Here is a 17,675-nt window from a genome sequence, read left to right as displayed (position 1 = left end):
AACATTGTTAAACCAAAAAACATAAAAAATACAGACTCTAAAAGGCCTTTATAGTCCAAAATAACATGATAGTATGATACTGCAGTCTAGATTACTACAGCTACATCCTACAAGTGCTAATTGTCAATGTCATCATTAAAATCATCATTCTGAACATCCTCCTAATCCCCATTTGAAGAATGAATAGCATCCAGGTATGCAATGGGATTACGACTTGATTCCCTTGGTCCTGAAGCTGCTAGTGGTGCTTCTGATATATCTTCCTTTGCAACCTATGAAGGTGGGTCCAAGTGCAACCAAGTAAGAATTTCAAGGGACTTGAGTCTTGAATGAATAGTGTGAGTGAAATAGAGCGGGTGGGTGTGTTTAAGTAAGTTTGGCGGGGCCTAGGATAAAATTAGAATTATGGCAAATTAAAAAAATAAAATAAAAAAGTTTGTTTTGCTGTATGAACCACCTGAACTGACCTCCAACCAGAATACCAAACCGGCCTATTCCAGTTCGGAGGCCTGGTTCGGACTGGATTTGGCCCAAAAACGGCCGGACCAACTAGTTCCACCGTTTCCGGTCCGATTTTGATAACAATGGATTAATCAAAGTCACCAACATCGATGTCTGGTGCATAGTAGGAAGATTGGAGTTGGTTGCATACATGACCTATCCCGCCAAATATAGTGTTCACAGAAACACTATTTAAACTCATTGTTTTCTCTAGGCCCGCGGGGTGGCCACATTGTCTCCTCAACAAGGTCCAACTCTAAAAATTAACTCACAAAATTTTGGAACTCATTAAAATTTGTAATGGAGAGTGCATATAACAACTAAATTCATATTTCAAACATCCTTGTAGAGAAAGATAAGCGGAAATATATGATCTAGTACCAAGTTCATTAGAGCAAACATTCAAAACTGCAAATATAAAGGGTTTTTAGAGTTTGTCCACAATCCACTGCAATTGCATTCCTATGTATTGATTTTGTGAATGCCTTAGAATATTTGGAACAATTCATGTCAACGAAACATCAAAGCATGCCACAGGTATCCAGAGAGGTAACTAGGCCAATAAAGCTCCAACTACTTCAGAGCCAGAACTAGGATCACATCAAATTGAATCACCTGACATGGAGACCATTAAGCTCAAACCTATGAGGAACCAGAGGAGCAAAATGGCAAAGGTTCATGTTCCAAATTCTGGTTTTTCTTGCAGCATTCATGTCACAATACCAGAAACTGATTTTCTTTGAACTCCCACGGCTCCCTTCTTTTAATCAAGATCCTGAAACCAGAGATAAAGAAAACACTTGGAATTTATGTCAAAATTCGACGACAGACAACCATAAAGAAATTTATTTGAATTTGAATTAAAAAATTTCACTTCACCATGTTAACCCAGTATCAAAATTTCGGCTCAACTCTGTCTTTCATTCAGTTACGGTATGACACAATACATTTGTGAATAGGACCTTTATCTTGTCAGACAAATTGGAATACATTATATTAAAACATCAAATAATGCAGTCGTATGCAAAACATTAAATTGTAGACAATAACTTTGTAGGGAATGGAATGGAATCAACCAAACTAGAAAAATAAATGAAAATGGATGCATATAATTACTTAGGAAAGGACAAAATTAGTCACATATATTCGTTGAACACATAATTTGCAGAGAGAATTGGCAAAAAAAAATGAATTAGCTTTGATCTTTGAATGCATTCTAGGCTTCTCAAAATCCACTGCCGAATTTGCCTTATTCCAACATAATATACAATCCTTACAACAATGAAAGATTTATAGTTTGTTGTTCACAAATTTTTTCAATTATCATCGATGCTACCTATATCTACTACAATCATCTCTCCTTAACCCATGTACAACCACAGAGCCTCTGTTGAATAGAGTGCTCAACCACAGAGCCTATTTTGTATAAAGTGCTTTTCCCTCAGCTTTGATACCTCTGTTATAAAAGGATAGATAAATAAAAACGTAATAGCAACATATAGAGGCGCAACATATAGAGGCGACAATGCATAGACCATAAATTATCCTAGAAACCCTTGCAAGAAAACCAACTCCTAGTAATAAATTATAAATATCTGGCCCAAAGGCACCTTACAATAGAGTCATCGTGCCTTTAAATAGATTATATTAAAACCTTCTACAGTGAAATCATTATACCCTTAAAGTATTTCAATACTTCAAGGCATTTTTTTAAAATATACTTTAATAGCTACAAAACCTTTTTTTAAAACATACTTTAATATTGCAAAAACAAACTCAGTAAATACCTCAATGACCCTTATATAGGAACCTACTGCATTTAATCTTGATTTTGTTAATACATGATACATATCCAGAGATGCCAAGGTGGAAATCATGCCCTCCATCTAACCTCTATTTTTGCAAACAAATGAATTCTAAACTAAAAGGTTCAATTCGTGCTTTCCATCCAGTCTCTGTTCTTGCAAACAATGAGCTATAAACTAAAAACTCACATAGAGAGTGCTTTATAGTAAAAATTGCAGCGGCCTTGCATCGCAATAATCCTGTAGACAGGAATTCAAGATTAATGATACATGTACCCTGTTAATCACTTCGTTTGATGTTTAGGTTTTCATATTCACATGTAAAAAGGTGTTGAGGTCCTTCCCCATTTCGTTTCATAATAATTTCCGTGCTTCTTCCCCACCACTGCAATATGCTCAAACAAAATCTGTTATGATCTTTTCGCTTTTAAAAGAAAAAAACATAATTTTTTTTCATGGATTGGCATCAAAATTTAAAAGGAAAATAAACACCTAAAATACCTTATTCGGAGACCTTTTGATATCTCTTCAGAAGCTTGTTGTTAGCTTTTGGAAGGCAACCAAAATAAGTACTCCAGTGGGAAATCTTGTTTGCTTAAAATAAATTAATTTTATCAGAACCTTCAAGTCCCTGAGAGAAGTCCAGATACAAAGAAGGACAAATAACCACATATGAAAGACTCTTTCCCTTGAAAAATTCTATTGAGATTTCACTGGACCTGAGTAAAACAATTGAGGAGATATGGAAATCCATTTAGACTCTTTCCTAGCAAAATTTCCTCTGGAATTTCACTGGACCCGAGTTAAACAATTGAGGAGATCTAAAAATCCATTATAGAACCCTTCAAATCTTCTTCGCATCTTCCAAAACAGCTATAAATCCTATATAGCTACAAATTACAATACACTGGAGAAGAAAATATATGGAATATAAAAAAGGCCCAAAAATAGTTTTAATTCACTCAATTTGGCAGATGAGTTTTGCTAATCTGATGGCCAATATAGCTAAACTACCTAGTAGTTTTGCACTAATGCTTCTGTAACAGATCCAATTTGGATGTTGTAATTTCTCCTACTTTACATGTAAAATCAAGACTGGAAATGCAAACTATTATAAAAAAATGAGCTTTCATCTGTTACCTCTGTTATTGCAGAAACCTAATGGGACCTAGAGTTATTCATTGGCACATTTAATCAAAGTCACCAGGGTCGATGTCTAGTTTATAGTAGGCAGATTGTAGCTGGTTGTGTTCATGACCTATCCTGCCAAATACGGTGTTCACAGAAACAATGACTCTACTTAAACTCACCGTTTTTTCTAGGGGCCACGAGGTGGCCGTATTGTCTCCTCAACAACGTCCAACTCTAAAAATCAACTCACAAAATTTTGGAACTCATTAAAATTTGTAATGGAGAGTGCAGATAACAGCTAACTTCATATTTTAAACATCCTTGCAAAGAAAGATAAGCGAAAATATAAACATCCGAAAACTACAAATATACAAGGCTTTTAGAGTTTGTCCACAATCCACTGCAATTTCATTCCTCTGTATTGATTTTGTTAATGCCTAGAATATTTGGAACAATTTATGTCAACGAAACATCAAAGCATGCCATAGGTATCCAGTGAGGTAACTATGCCAATAAAGCTCCAACTACTTCAGAGCCAAAAATCTGAAATAGGATCACATCAAAGTGAATCATCTGGAAATGCAAACTATTATAAAAAAATGAGCTTTCATCTGTTACCTCTGTTATTGCAGAAACCTAATGGGACCTAGAGTTATTCATTGGCACATTTAATCAAAGTCACCAGGGTCGATGTCTAGTTTATAGTAGGCAGATTGTAGCTGGTTGTGTTCATGACCTATCCTGCCAAATACGGTGTTCACAGAAACAATGACTCTACTTAAACTCACCGTTTTTTCTAGGGGCCACGAGGTGGCCGTATTGTCTCCTCAACAACGTCCAACTCTAAAAATCAACTCACAAAATTTTGGAACTCATTAAAATTTGTAATGGAGAGTGCAGATAACAGCTAACTTCATATTTTAAACATCCTTGCAAAGAAAGATAAGCGAAAATATAAACATCCGAAAACTACAAATATACAAGGCTTTTAGAGTTTGTCCACAATCCACTGCAATTTCATTCCTCTGTATTGATTTTGTTAATGCCTAGAATATTTGGAACAATTTATGTCAACGAAACATCAAAGCATGCCATAGGTATCCAGTGAGGTAACTATGCCAATAAAGCTCCAACTACTTCAGAGCCAAAAATCTGAAATAGGATCACATCAAAGTGAATCATCTGACATGGAGAAAACTGAGCCCAAAAATATGAGGAACCAAATGGAGCAAAACGGCAAAGATTCATGTTCCAAATCATGGTTTATTCTTGCATCATTCAAGTCCCAACATCAAAAACTAATTTTCTTAGACCTCACACAACTCCTTTCTTTTAATCAAGGTCTTGAAACCATAGATAAAGAAAACACTTGGAATCTATGCCAAAATTCGACGACAAACAAGTAGTCACAAAGAAATAAATTTTAAAGCTACACTTCACCATGTTATCCCAGTATCAAAATTTCGGCTCAACTCTGTCTTTCATTCAGTCACAGCATGACACAATATGTTTGTGAATAGGACCTTTACCTTGTCAAACAAATTGGGATACATTATATTAAGACATCGAATAATGTAATTGCATGCAAAACATTAAATTGGTGTCAATAACTTTGCAAGTATTGGCAGAGAATCAACCAAACTGGAAAAATAAATGAAAATGGATGAAAATAATTGTTTAGGAAAGAACAAAATTAGTCACATATATCTGCTGAACACATCATTTGCAGAAAGAATTGGCAAAAAAAATGAATTAGCTTTGATCTTTGAAATGCACTCCAGGCTTTTCAAAATCCACTGCCGAATTTGTCTTATTCCAATATAATATACAATCCTTACAACAATGAAAGTTTTATAGGTTGCCGCTCACAAATTTCTTCAAGCATTTAAAAAATCTATGGTATTTAGTCAAAAACAATTGACAACTGAAGTGAGATTGATCAATTTGTTCAGACTGAATAAAAAGGTAAGTATAGAGCATATTGGTAAGTTGGACTAAATGTACAAACCAAATCAGTAGCTGTTTGGATACAGTGCTGAGGGGGCATGCTTTGAAATTTGAAGTGCCTGTTTAGCACAATATTCAGCTCTTATTGTTTGATGAGAACTACCATTATTTCTCACTCATTATGACCCTTCAAAATGCACAAACAAAGGGAGGAAAACTGCAAATAAACAAATGTCTTCTGTAAGACTCCATCCTAGGGTCCTCTAACAGAACTAAATTTCTTTAATTTCAAATACAATAAAATGGGAAATAATTTATTTCTAACTAAACATTTAATCGATGATAATTTACCATTAAAATTTATTTCCTACAATTAAATAGTGAGCATTTCATTTCAATCACTTACATGAGTAATCTATAAATAGAGGAATACCTGTTCCGATAGCCTGGTTGAGATGCCCCTGAGTTCCTAATCCTGCTGGGATGCTCCTTTTGACTACCAACTGGATTTACCTCCCAGCCAACTAGGAAGTATTTTCTAACCTAGGAAATCTCCACAGGTTCCCTAGCCCTCCAAGCCCAAGTCCAACTAAATGTAGTGTGTCCAAGATAAAGAATACTCTCATTCTCTCCCTTCTCTCTTCCCCACCTTACTCTCAAAACAAATCCTCCAAAACCAAAACCAAAAGCAAGACCAAGGATCCCCTCGCCTCCCCTCATCCTTCCCGTTTTATGCCCCCTTCTCTTCTCCACCTCAACCACCTCTCATTAATGTCATAACTACCCCCTCATCCTTACATTTGACTTATCTTCTCCCAAGTAAATTTGAGAGGACATTTTGGGGATGAGATATGAATATATAATTTGATAATTAATTGGAGAGGACCATGTCTTCTCCCAAGTAAATTTGAGAGGATATTTGCGGATGAGATATGAATATATAATTTGGTACTTAATTGGAGAGGACCATGTCTTCTCCCAAATAAATTTGAGAGGACATTTTGGAGATGAGATATGAATATTTAAATTGGAATAAATGGAAGGAGACCACATTTTATCAAAATTTAAATTTGACGAGGTAAGTTGGGAATTGAATAATAACAAAATTTATATTAGTAATAAGTTTACAGTTTCACCAATGTAGGTATGTACCAATATTTCTTGATAATTATAAGTCAATATTTTAAGGTAATTTAAACACTAGTAAAATTTGCATGATAAGATTAAGTAGGGCATTACATACACTCCTCCTTCAGAAAACTTCGTCCCGAAGTTAGAGTGTAAAAGATACAAGGAGTTTGAAGCAGTTTGGCAATAAGGCATAACAAAATAGAGAGAGAGTTATAGTAGTAAAATTTGATAAGTCAGACAATGACATCGTGTTCCATCAAGAGTCTCCAATTGATCTATATCCTCCTATCCTTCCTGACCTACTTCTGTTCCCACCCTATCCATCCTCTACTGCTATATACAGTGGCATTGGCTATACCAATCTAACCACTGATAAAACCAATATGGAGGAAGCATCGACTATATCGACCTAACTTCCCCAACAGGCAACTAGCAATCGTCATCACACGTCTAGGGGAGCATGTCCACCACTGCCCTCCCACGATTCCAGGTTTGGAGGTTACACGGTGGGAAATACCTCCACCCCTCCTCACAACTAGGGTCAACACCCTAATATGGACCACACTATAGCGTTGGTTGGATACTTGTCATCGAATAATCCAGTTAGGTAGTCTTGTCACCTGTCATTCACATTTTACCCATGTCATAAGAGTGCATATCCAATAGATACAAAATGTAATAGAACAATGTACATTATACCTTTCCCCATGAGATGTCTCGACCTTCCCCCAATGGAAGAGTAGATCTTGGCTATCATATAGTTCTTTCCAATCTGCGGGTTAGCTCTCATTCATGCATTTATATAACAACAAGATATATATAGATAAGTGATCTTTAAACATCATGTTATTAAGTCTAGTATCCACGTGTCAATCTTGCAGTTCATACTGGAAATAAATCATAATTTCACTAAGTCATTCATTAAATAAATCATATCCACTTGAGCCATACATGAAACAACAATAATTCTGATAAGTCACGCACTAGATAATTCATCACTAAGTGAGTCATACATTAGGCCATACATCAAACATTTCCATCATCAATACCAAATCCATCAAATAATTTACATAAGTAGTTTCACGTGTTCAACTAAATACATCAATATTACATAACGTTCATAAATAAATAACATGGAACTGTAAAATAGAACCTTAGCATAGGTAGTTGTCTAAGTCAAAAATGGGCATCACAGATGCTCAAAAAGTGAGGGGTAGTCACGACGTATAGTCTCTGCATCCTCCCAGGTAGTAGATCCTGGGTTATACTTGTCCCACTGGACCTTAACTTGGTCCACCATGCAACGTCTACCCTATGGTCCAATGTGCGTAATGGTTCGACCACTATGGTTCCCATGTCCGAGACTTGCAATTCCCTCCAATCCAGTTTGTGAGATTCATCAGAAACATAATGTCGTAAAATAGATACATGAAATACATCATGAGTTTTATGCAAATGGGGTGGCAGTACATGACGATAGGCAACTGGTCCAATCTTCTCCTTGAACCTAAAAGGTCCTATGAACCGAGGTGACAACTTCGTCCCTTTCCCAAACCGAATGATGCTTTTGTTGGGTCGGGTACGAATAAAAACTTGGTCCCCTACTTCATAACTGTGATCAATCCTATGTGAAACAACATAACTCTTCTGTCTCTCTTGTGCTTCCTTTAACCTTTGTCGAATCTGCTTTCCCTGTTCCTCCATTTCTTGAACTAATTCGGGCCCGACTATTACTCAGTGCTCCAACTTTTCCCAACTCAACGGCGTCCTACATGACCTTCCATATAGAGCTTGATAAGGAGGCATCCCGATTGAACTGTGGTAACTGTTATTATAGGAAAACACTATCAATGGTAAGTACCTTTCCCATTGAGTCTGATTATCCATGACATACATCCTAAGCATGTCTTCCATAACCTGATTTACTCTTTCAGTTTGCCCATCTGTTTCTGGATGATATGCAGTGCTCAGGTTCAACTGAGTCCCTAGTGCTGACTGCAAACTTGTCCAAAACCTAGATGTAAATCGAGAGTCTCTATCAGAAATGATCTTTGTGGGTAACCCGTGTAGTCGAATAACTTCACTTATAAACACTCGTGCCACATCAGTAACATCGTAAGTGTCTCTTACTGGAATGAAATGGGCACTTTTGGTCAATTTATCAACTATAACCAATATAGCATTGTGCCTCTGTGAAGTGAGTGGCAAACCCACAACAAAATCCATGGAAATTACCTCCCATTTAGACATAGGGATGTCATGTGGTTGTAGGAGTCCTGCTGGATGGCGATGATCAACCTTCACTTGTTGACATTCAACACATTTGGTGACAAACTGGACTATGTCGTGCTTCATGCCTGTCCAAAAGAAGAGTTTCTTTGTGTCCGCGTACATCTTTACTCCAGGATGTGCAGAATAGAGTGCTCTATGTGACTCTTCGAGGATGGTCCTTCTTATACCCCCTTCCTTAGGTATGTACATTCTCCCTTGAAATCTCAATAGTCCATCTGGTTCAAGGACATATCCCTCAAACTTTGGTTCTATTTGCTTCCCGCTCTGGAGTGCTGAGATAACCTTTAGATACCAACCATCTTCAAAGAGTTTCTCCAACACACGTTCCCTCAAATTTACCTTTAAGGCTACTAGGGAGAAGGTTCGTGGTCTCCTGCTTAGTGCATCAACCACTACATTCTCCTTTCCCTTGATGTATGAGATCTCAAAATCATACTCACTCATGAATTCGCTCCACCGCCTTTGTCTAGCATTCAAATCCCTTTGAGTGAAGAGATGCTTCAGGATTTGATGATCTATTCTTAACTCAAATCTTCTCCCAACGAGGTAGTGTCTCCACAGTTTCAAAGCTAACATCACTGCTGCTAATTCTAAGTCATGGGTAGCATACAACTCTTCGTGTTTCTTCAATTTTCTAGATGCGTAAGCTATTACTCTGCCTTCTTGCATCAATACTGCACCCAATCCTTGCTTTGAAGCATCGGTGCAGACAATGAAGTCTTTTTCCATGTCCGGTACTCGAAGGATCGGTGCACTAGTTAGTAACCTCTTTAGTTTTGTGAATGCAATGTCACATTCATATGCCCATTCATACTTGACCCCCTTTCGTTGTAATGTGGTGATGGGTTTTGCAATCCTCGAAAACCCTTCCTCAAACCTGTGATAATACCCTGCTAGCCCCATAAAACTACATACCTCATGAGCATTTTTCGATACTGGTCAATCCATTATGACCTTCACCTTTTCCGAGTCAACTGAAATCCCTTCTCTTGAAATAATGTGCCCAAGGTAGTGAACCTTCTTCTGAAAGAAGGAACATTTTGACAATTTTCCATACAATTGACTTTCCCTTAAGCAAGTCAATACAACCCTTAGGTGCTTTTCATGCTCCTTTTCATTCTTGGAATACACAAGAATGTCGTCCAGAAAGACTTGCACAAATTGGTCCAAATACTTCCTGAACACACCATTCATGAGGCTCATGAATACTGTTGGTGCATTGGTCAAACCAAATGGAACAACTATGAACTTGTAGTGCCCAAACCGAGTTCGAAATGCAGTTTTTGAGATGTCCTCTTCCTTAATCCTCAATTGGTGGTATCTAGATCATAGATCGATCTTTGAGAAAACCGTTGCTCCCTTCATTTGATCAAATAGGTCATCTATTCGAGGTATCGAGTACCTATTCTTTATTGTGGCTCTATTCAAGTCCCTATAATCTATGCATAGTCGTAAGGAACCATCCTTTTTCTTGACAAAAATCACTGGTGCACCCCAAGGTGAAATACTAGGTCTGATAAATCCCAAGTCTAAGAGCTCTTTTAACTGCATCTGCAACTCACAAAGTTCTGGAGTTGTCATCCTATAGGGTGTCATAAATATTGGTTCTGCACTAGGTTTTAGGTTGATTGTGATATCAATCTCCCTTACAGCAGATAATCCAGGCAATTCCTTAGGAAAAACATCCTTGAATTCTGACAAAATTGGGTGTTGATCTAGGGAGGGTCCTTTCTGGTCACTTACAGCCTCGACCACATATAGCTTGCAACCTTGTCGGAGACAATGTTTTACCTTCATCATGGATATGAATCGTAGCGACACTCCTCTCTTGATTCCAAAAATCTCAATTGGCCTACCTTCATCATCTAAACAAATCACCTTCTTCTTGAAACAGTCTACCAAAGCTCAATGAGCTTCTAGCCAATCCATTCCAATAATTACATCATACGTCCCCAATGCTGTGACGTATGCCTTCAACTTAGTCATACACACCCCGAGGTTTACCTGACATTGGTCAACACTAGGTCCTACTGCTTGTTTTATCCCAGAAGCCATCTCAACTTGCTTAAAGTCATCGTGCTCATAGGCTGCCAACCCACATTTTTCTAATGCAACTGGTGAAATGAAACTATCTGTAGCACCAGAATCAAACAAAATTTTAACTTTTACTTTGTTTATCATACCTGAGGTTTCTACCACGGTAGACTGGTGTTCAACTTGCTGGTTATCAACTGCTGCATAGATTCGATGGTGGCTACTTGCCCCCCCCATTGGTGCTTTTCCTTCTCTATGGTTGTTACCAGCTTGTAACTCAAGGCAGTCACGCTGGTAATGAGGTCCCCTGCATCCCCAACAAGTGATGCGCGGTAGACCTTGAACTGAATGTTGTGGAGTTCTTTGGAAAGAGTTCCTTCCCTTGGGACCCCTGCCCCTACTTGTTGCTCCTCGCGTATGACCTTGATTTGCATGTGCCCTTGAAGTTGCGGGTGAAGCTGCACTAGTAACCATTGAAATCCCCACTGTCAGTGCTTTGGGTACAACCCTGTTTCCATATGGTGGTGGCCTCAAACTTCCTCCCCTGGGGAAGGTACAAGGGGCCTTCCCCATAAACCTTGGTTGGTGTGGAAAAATGGTTTTGTTTCCACCCTTTAAATCTAAGTGTTCTTCAACATAACGAGCTTGTTCCACAGCTTTTTCAATTGAGGGTGGTTTCCACATTTGCGCCATTGCCCTAATCTTAGGGTTCAATCCATAAATAAAACGATCTGCTTGGCGCTAGTCAATATCCATGTAGGAGACATACTTGACCAATTCCATGAATCTAATTTCATATTCTTCTACCGTACGATTTCCCTGTACCAGGGCATGGAAGGCTCCTACCTGTTGTTCTTCATAATATGCTGGTAGGTACTTTTTCCTGAATCTCTCCTCAAATAACTCCCAAGTAACTGTGTCCGGAGTGAGGTGTAGTTGACGCTCTAAGTTACCCCACCAATTCATAGCACTATCTCTAAGTTGGAATATTGTTATTTTAGCTTTTGAATTGGAATTATAATCCCTTAGTGCGAAGCACCTTCTCATTCCTTCTAACCAGGCTTCTGCACGTTCACTGGCACGACCTCCTGCAAACTCTGGGAGCTTAATCTTTTGGAGCTCCCTAGTAATGTCCTCGATTGGAGGTCCTCTATCAGAGTCTCTTGATCCCTCGAGATTTCCTAACCCTGATGGAGGGTGCTCCACTTCCACTTCATTTGTTTGGCACCCTTTTAAAGTCTCATTAATTGCTTCTAGGGAACGCAAGATGAGAGTCAACTCCGGTGAAGGTAATGGGTTATTTGTAGGAGGTCCTTGTGATGACTCTCCCTAACCTTGATTTCTTCGCGTCCTCACCATTTTGAATTGTCCAAATATTTGCATGATGCGCAAGACTCATTAATCCCTCTTAGGACTTGTCCCTCTTAGCTGACTCACATACATGTGTATAATGATAGTCATAAGTTTTCCTTTTACTATGCTCGTAAACAAGCATTATTAGTACTGAGAAGATTCCCAAGGATCTACCAAATCCTCTGTTGTGTGAGTTCTACATAACTTAAAATTTTTCTCTTGAGACTCGCTGGGGTACTGGTGCAATGTACTTGTAAGTCACGCTCTAACACAAATTGTTTTCTTTAGTACCATAGCTATAATTTAATATTGAGCTAATTAATAACTTGGTTTAATATATTCAAATAATTAAGTCAAATACTAATGTGAATAATACCCTTTTTAGTCATGTCTTCCTTCTATGGCCATTAGTTGTTCTTTCCCACCCTTTTATATTATGTCCTTAAAATCCTTTATGTCCATTTTATGAATCTTGGGACCCCCTATAGGACATATAAACAATTGGTCTCACCTCTCGAAGAGGCAATGCTTTTGAAGCAAGGTTCCAAAGCAATTATCCATGAATGCATATATATATATATATACCTATTTGCAATCATTAGTTTAAAGAAGAAAAATTACATTGCCAAAATAAATATGTCTTCTTACTAGCTTCATAGACAAAATCTAAAATATTGTGGGATGAAAGAATGCCACTTTGTGATATTAATAGAATGGAGAATGAAAATTAATATCACTTATATACTTGTAAAACACATAAATCTCAATTTCAAAATGTTTTTAACATATAATTTCCATAACTTCTTAACTCATCGAACTAATGGAATTGAGAGAAGCTTTTAGGTCAATATTTGTGACTTAATTTCGATAGATTTAGCTTTTTTGTTTTTTTGTTTTTGTTTTGTTTCTGTAGTGTCTTTCAGCAAATCCCTTCTTCTTTTGAACACCCAACTACTTCAAACATTCCATAGCCTCTCGAAGACCCATCTGTGCCTCCCCAGATCTCTTTAGCTTCTTTGCCTCTAGAATTTAAGTAAAAGGTCTCAAATTGCATCCATTTTATTAATAATATGTTAGAAAGCAGTTTCATTTACAAGCATTTTTCTTGATAAAGGCTTTTTAGTCTCACCATGGCCATGTAATTTAATGAAATTTGGCTTTAGAAAATACCCAACATAAAGCCTCTGATATGTTGGAGCACAATGGAGGTGCAAGTTTATGAGTTTACCATTGACATGCTAGAGCACAAGGGGGGAGGAAGTTTACCATTGATATGCTAAAGCATAATGAAGGGCATGAGTTTAGTAGCGTTGACACCAAAATGATGTTCACGACTGGAATAAATTCCTCATATACGAGGTTGACTGGAGAAATCCTCATAAAGTCGAGTCGTGCCAATTTTAACGCAAATTTAATACTTCGTCTAAATGAGAAGGATGTGTCATAACAACATAATGGGGTTTAAAAGTCCGTCCAATCCTCATAAATTTTCAGCTAGTGAGTTTAAATGATGAGATTCTCTAAAATAGGAGTTGAGAGTGTAACTCCCAATGGTTTGACAAAGCATATTAGAGTTTTTTTTTTAAGAGAAACTTACATCACCTTTGTATGTGTCTTGAGTATTTGCGCCAACTTAGTAGCTCATGAAGAGGGAAAACAAGTTCATGCCCTAGTCCTAAAATTGGATTTGAGGCATAAATTCTTATTAGGAACAACCTTGTAAACTTCTATGCTAAATGTGGAAATTTAGATAGTGCACGTAATATGTTTGACAATGTTTGAAAGGGATGTAGTATCATGGAATGCAATGATTGCAGGCACTGATCATGGTGGCCATGGTGAGGAGGCGCTAGAACTGTTTTATAAAATGCAACACATAGGTACAAAACCAAACCAGTTCACTTTTGGCAGTGTTTTAAGCGCATGTGCGGGGGCGTCAGCTTTGGGATAGGGTAAGCAGGTTCATGCTTATATTGTCAAAACATGATTGAACCAGATGTCTTCATAGGGAATGCATTTATAGATGCCTACACCAAATGCAAAAGCATTGAAGATAAAAGCAGAATATTTGACAACATGATTGAACGAAATACTATTTCATGGAGTGCAATAATTGCAGGATATTCTCAAAGTGCTGTGTTTGAGAATGCCATGACACTCTTTTGCCAAATGCTTCTGACAAGGATAAATCTGGACCAATTTACCTTTGCCAGTGTTCTCAGTGCATGCGCAAACTTAACAACTTTGGAACAGGCTACGCAGGTGCAGGCTCATATTGAAAAAATTGGATTTATAGAGGCAGATGTTGTTATGGGAAATACACTAATTGATTTAATGGATTACCATGCTTGCTTGGATAAAAAATTTAAAATTGAATGTTGTTTCTATATGTTTGAATTGCATTATGGGCAAAGAAAACATGGCTTTTTAATTTCTGTCAAAATTGAGCAAGGCTTTGCTGAGATCTAATTCTTACACAAATAGCGATTGCATTGGACTTCAAGTACAACTACAACACAAGACTCAATCTTCTCTACCATGGCATTTACTATTGGACTAGCTTCTTTGGTGCCTGAACACAGTTGGATTTGTTATACATGAAAGCACCAGAAAAAGGATCTCTATAAAAGAAGAATGTCAACAACGTGCTCTATAGTGAAAAATGAGAATCAAATTTGTCAAAGTTTGAGAGGTCTAAGGGACTTGGCACAAACTGGTCAATATAAGGCATGGTTTTTAGATCAATTTGGAGTTCTCCACAATGGGCAGAGACCTTATAGAGGAGCTATTGCAACTTTGGAACAGTTAGCGCAAACTGGCATAAATATAGTAATTATCAGTAATTCTTCAAGACGTGCATTGACAACATTGGAGAAGATGAGGAAACTGGGTTTTGATCCTTCTCTTTTTGATGGTGCAATAACTAGCAGGGAATTGACACATTAGTATCTTCTGAGGAGGAATGACCCATGGTTTGCAGCTCTAGGTCGATGCTGCATTCATATGACATGGTCCGAGTGAGGTGCAATATCTCTTGAGGGACTTTAGGAACGAAATATGAACAATTGGGTGGACAAGTAAGATGGATGGGGAAGCCAGACCAGGTCATTTATAAAGCTGCAAAAGAAATGGCTGGGGTTGATGCTGCAGAATGTATTGCAGTGGGAGACTCTCTCCATCATGATATTCTGGGTGCAAATAATTCAGGTATGCAGTCAGTTTTTGTGGCTCGGGGTATACACATCAGTGAGGTTGGAATAAATCAATTTGGAATGGTTCCAGATGAAGCAACAGTTGAAGCTCTTACCCGCTCATATGGTGCCTATCCTTCATATGTCATTCCTTCTTTTATATGGTGATTAGAATGTCATTCACATTGTTTTCGGATTTCCCTTTCTTTTGCGTTAAGGACATGGGTACACAGTAATGCACTACTTTCATAATATAATTTTTACATCTCTCACAAAAGAATTTGCTCTATTATTCTGTTTTTTTTTTCATGGATTAATCATGCTACAATAACTTGTATGCATGAAATCACATTCTGGATGTGTAAATTCTGAATTTTCTTATTCAGTGAATGGCAAATAGATTATTTGGTTGCTCACACTCTTTAATACTTGACTATGTGCATCTACCATGGCACAGAGAAGTTGTAAACATCTTGAAGGTTTTCTTGTTTGCATATTTGTGGAATATTGAGTAGACAAGTTTATCAGTTGCGCTCAAGTTGGAACACTTGCCATGCAACAACCCATGTTTCTGGTAGACATGCTCCAAAATCTGAGACATGGAAATGTGAGACTATGTGATAGTCGAGGTAATATATACCATATATGAAGCTTTGCTGAAAGTAGAGGAAGAAAAGATATCTTGACAATGATGAGAGACATCTGATTCACTATGTATGACACAACAAAAGGTATACAATAATATGGTGAATATGGTTTTTAGATATGTTAATTACAGGTTCACATCCTAAATAACTCCTTTTCTATTTTAATTCATAACAGGTATATCTTGCTTGTATTTTTTTTTTGTTGAAATTTTCTTTTCTATATTAATAGAGAGCAGTCTTCAAAGGACTATAGTGCATATCAGTCATGGCATTCTAAATTGATCCTAATATAGTGAGAGTAAGGTGGAGAAAACAGTTCCACATACTTTTTAAAAAAAATTAGCGGAGATTTGTGTCTAGTGGGTCTTGGGTCCAGATTTTAAACCCGCTCTGATACCACGTGTAAGACTGCATCCTAGGGCCCTCTAACAAAACTAAATTTCTCTAATTTCAAATACAATAAAATGGAAAATAATTTATTTCTAATTAAACATTTAATTGATGATAATTTACCATTAAAATTTATTTCCTACAATTAAATAATGAGCATTTCATTTCAATCACTTACATAAGTAATCTATAAATAGAGGAATACCTGTTCTGATAGCCTGGTTGAGATGCCCCTGAGCTCTTGATCCTGCTGGGATTGTCTTCTTGACTACCGATTGGATTTACCTCCTAGTCAAATAGGAAGTATTTTCTAGCCCAGGAAACCTCCACAGGTTCTCTACCCCTCCAAGCCCAAGTCCAACTAGATGTAGTGTGTCCAAGATAAACAATACTCTCCTTCTCTCCCTTCTCTCTTCCCCACCTTCCTCTCACAACAAATCCTCCAAAACCACAACCAAACCAAAACCAAAAGCAAGACCAAGGATCCCCTCTCCTCCTCTCATCCTTTCCTTTTTATGCCCCCTTCTCTTCTCCACCTCAACCACCTCTCATTAATGTCATAACTACCCCCTCATCCTTACATTTGACTTATCTTCTCCCAAGTAAATTTGAGAAGACATTTTGGGGATAAGATATGAATATATAATTTGGTAATTAATTGGAGAGGACCATGTCTTCTCCCAAGTAAATTTGAGAGGACATTTTGGGGTTGAGATATGAATATATAATTTGGTAATTAATTGGAGAGGACCATGTCTTCTCCCAAGTAAATTTGAGAGGACATTTTGGAAATGAGATATGAATATTTAAATTGAAATAAATGGAAGGAGACCATTTCCTATCAAAATTTAAATTTGAGGAGGTAAATTGGGAATTGAATAATAACAAAATTTATATCAGTAATAAATTTACAGTTTCACCAATGTAAGTATGTACCAATATTTCTTGATAATTATAAGTGAATATTTTAAGGTAATTTAAACATTAGTAAAATTTGCATGATAAGATTAAGTAGGACATTACATTTTCAGTTAAAACTCTGTACTTCTATCTTTTGCCAAATATATTCCAAAAGTGGCCTCTTTGCAAAAAATCAAGAAGTTTCTTGACAGCACAATCCAATTCTGCAAGTTATTCCAAGTGAATGCAGGTTCCAGCTGCTATCATCTGCTTTTTGCACTTAAAATTGTTGGAAAGTCTGAGAAAAATGGAAATTGAGTTTTTATTGTCTACATTGATCTCTGATGGATCTA

Source organism: Pinus tabuliformis, chromosome 7 (assembly GCF_031772625.1).
Source record: "Pinus tabuliformis cultivar Carrire ecotype Pingquan chromosome 7, CPIR1, whole genome shotgun sequence".
Lineage (NCBI taxonomy): Eukaryota > Viridiplantae > Streptophyta > Pinopsida > Pinales > Pinaceae > Pinus > Pinus tabuliformis.
This window is presented reverse-complemented; position numbering follows the sequence as displayed.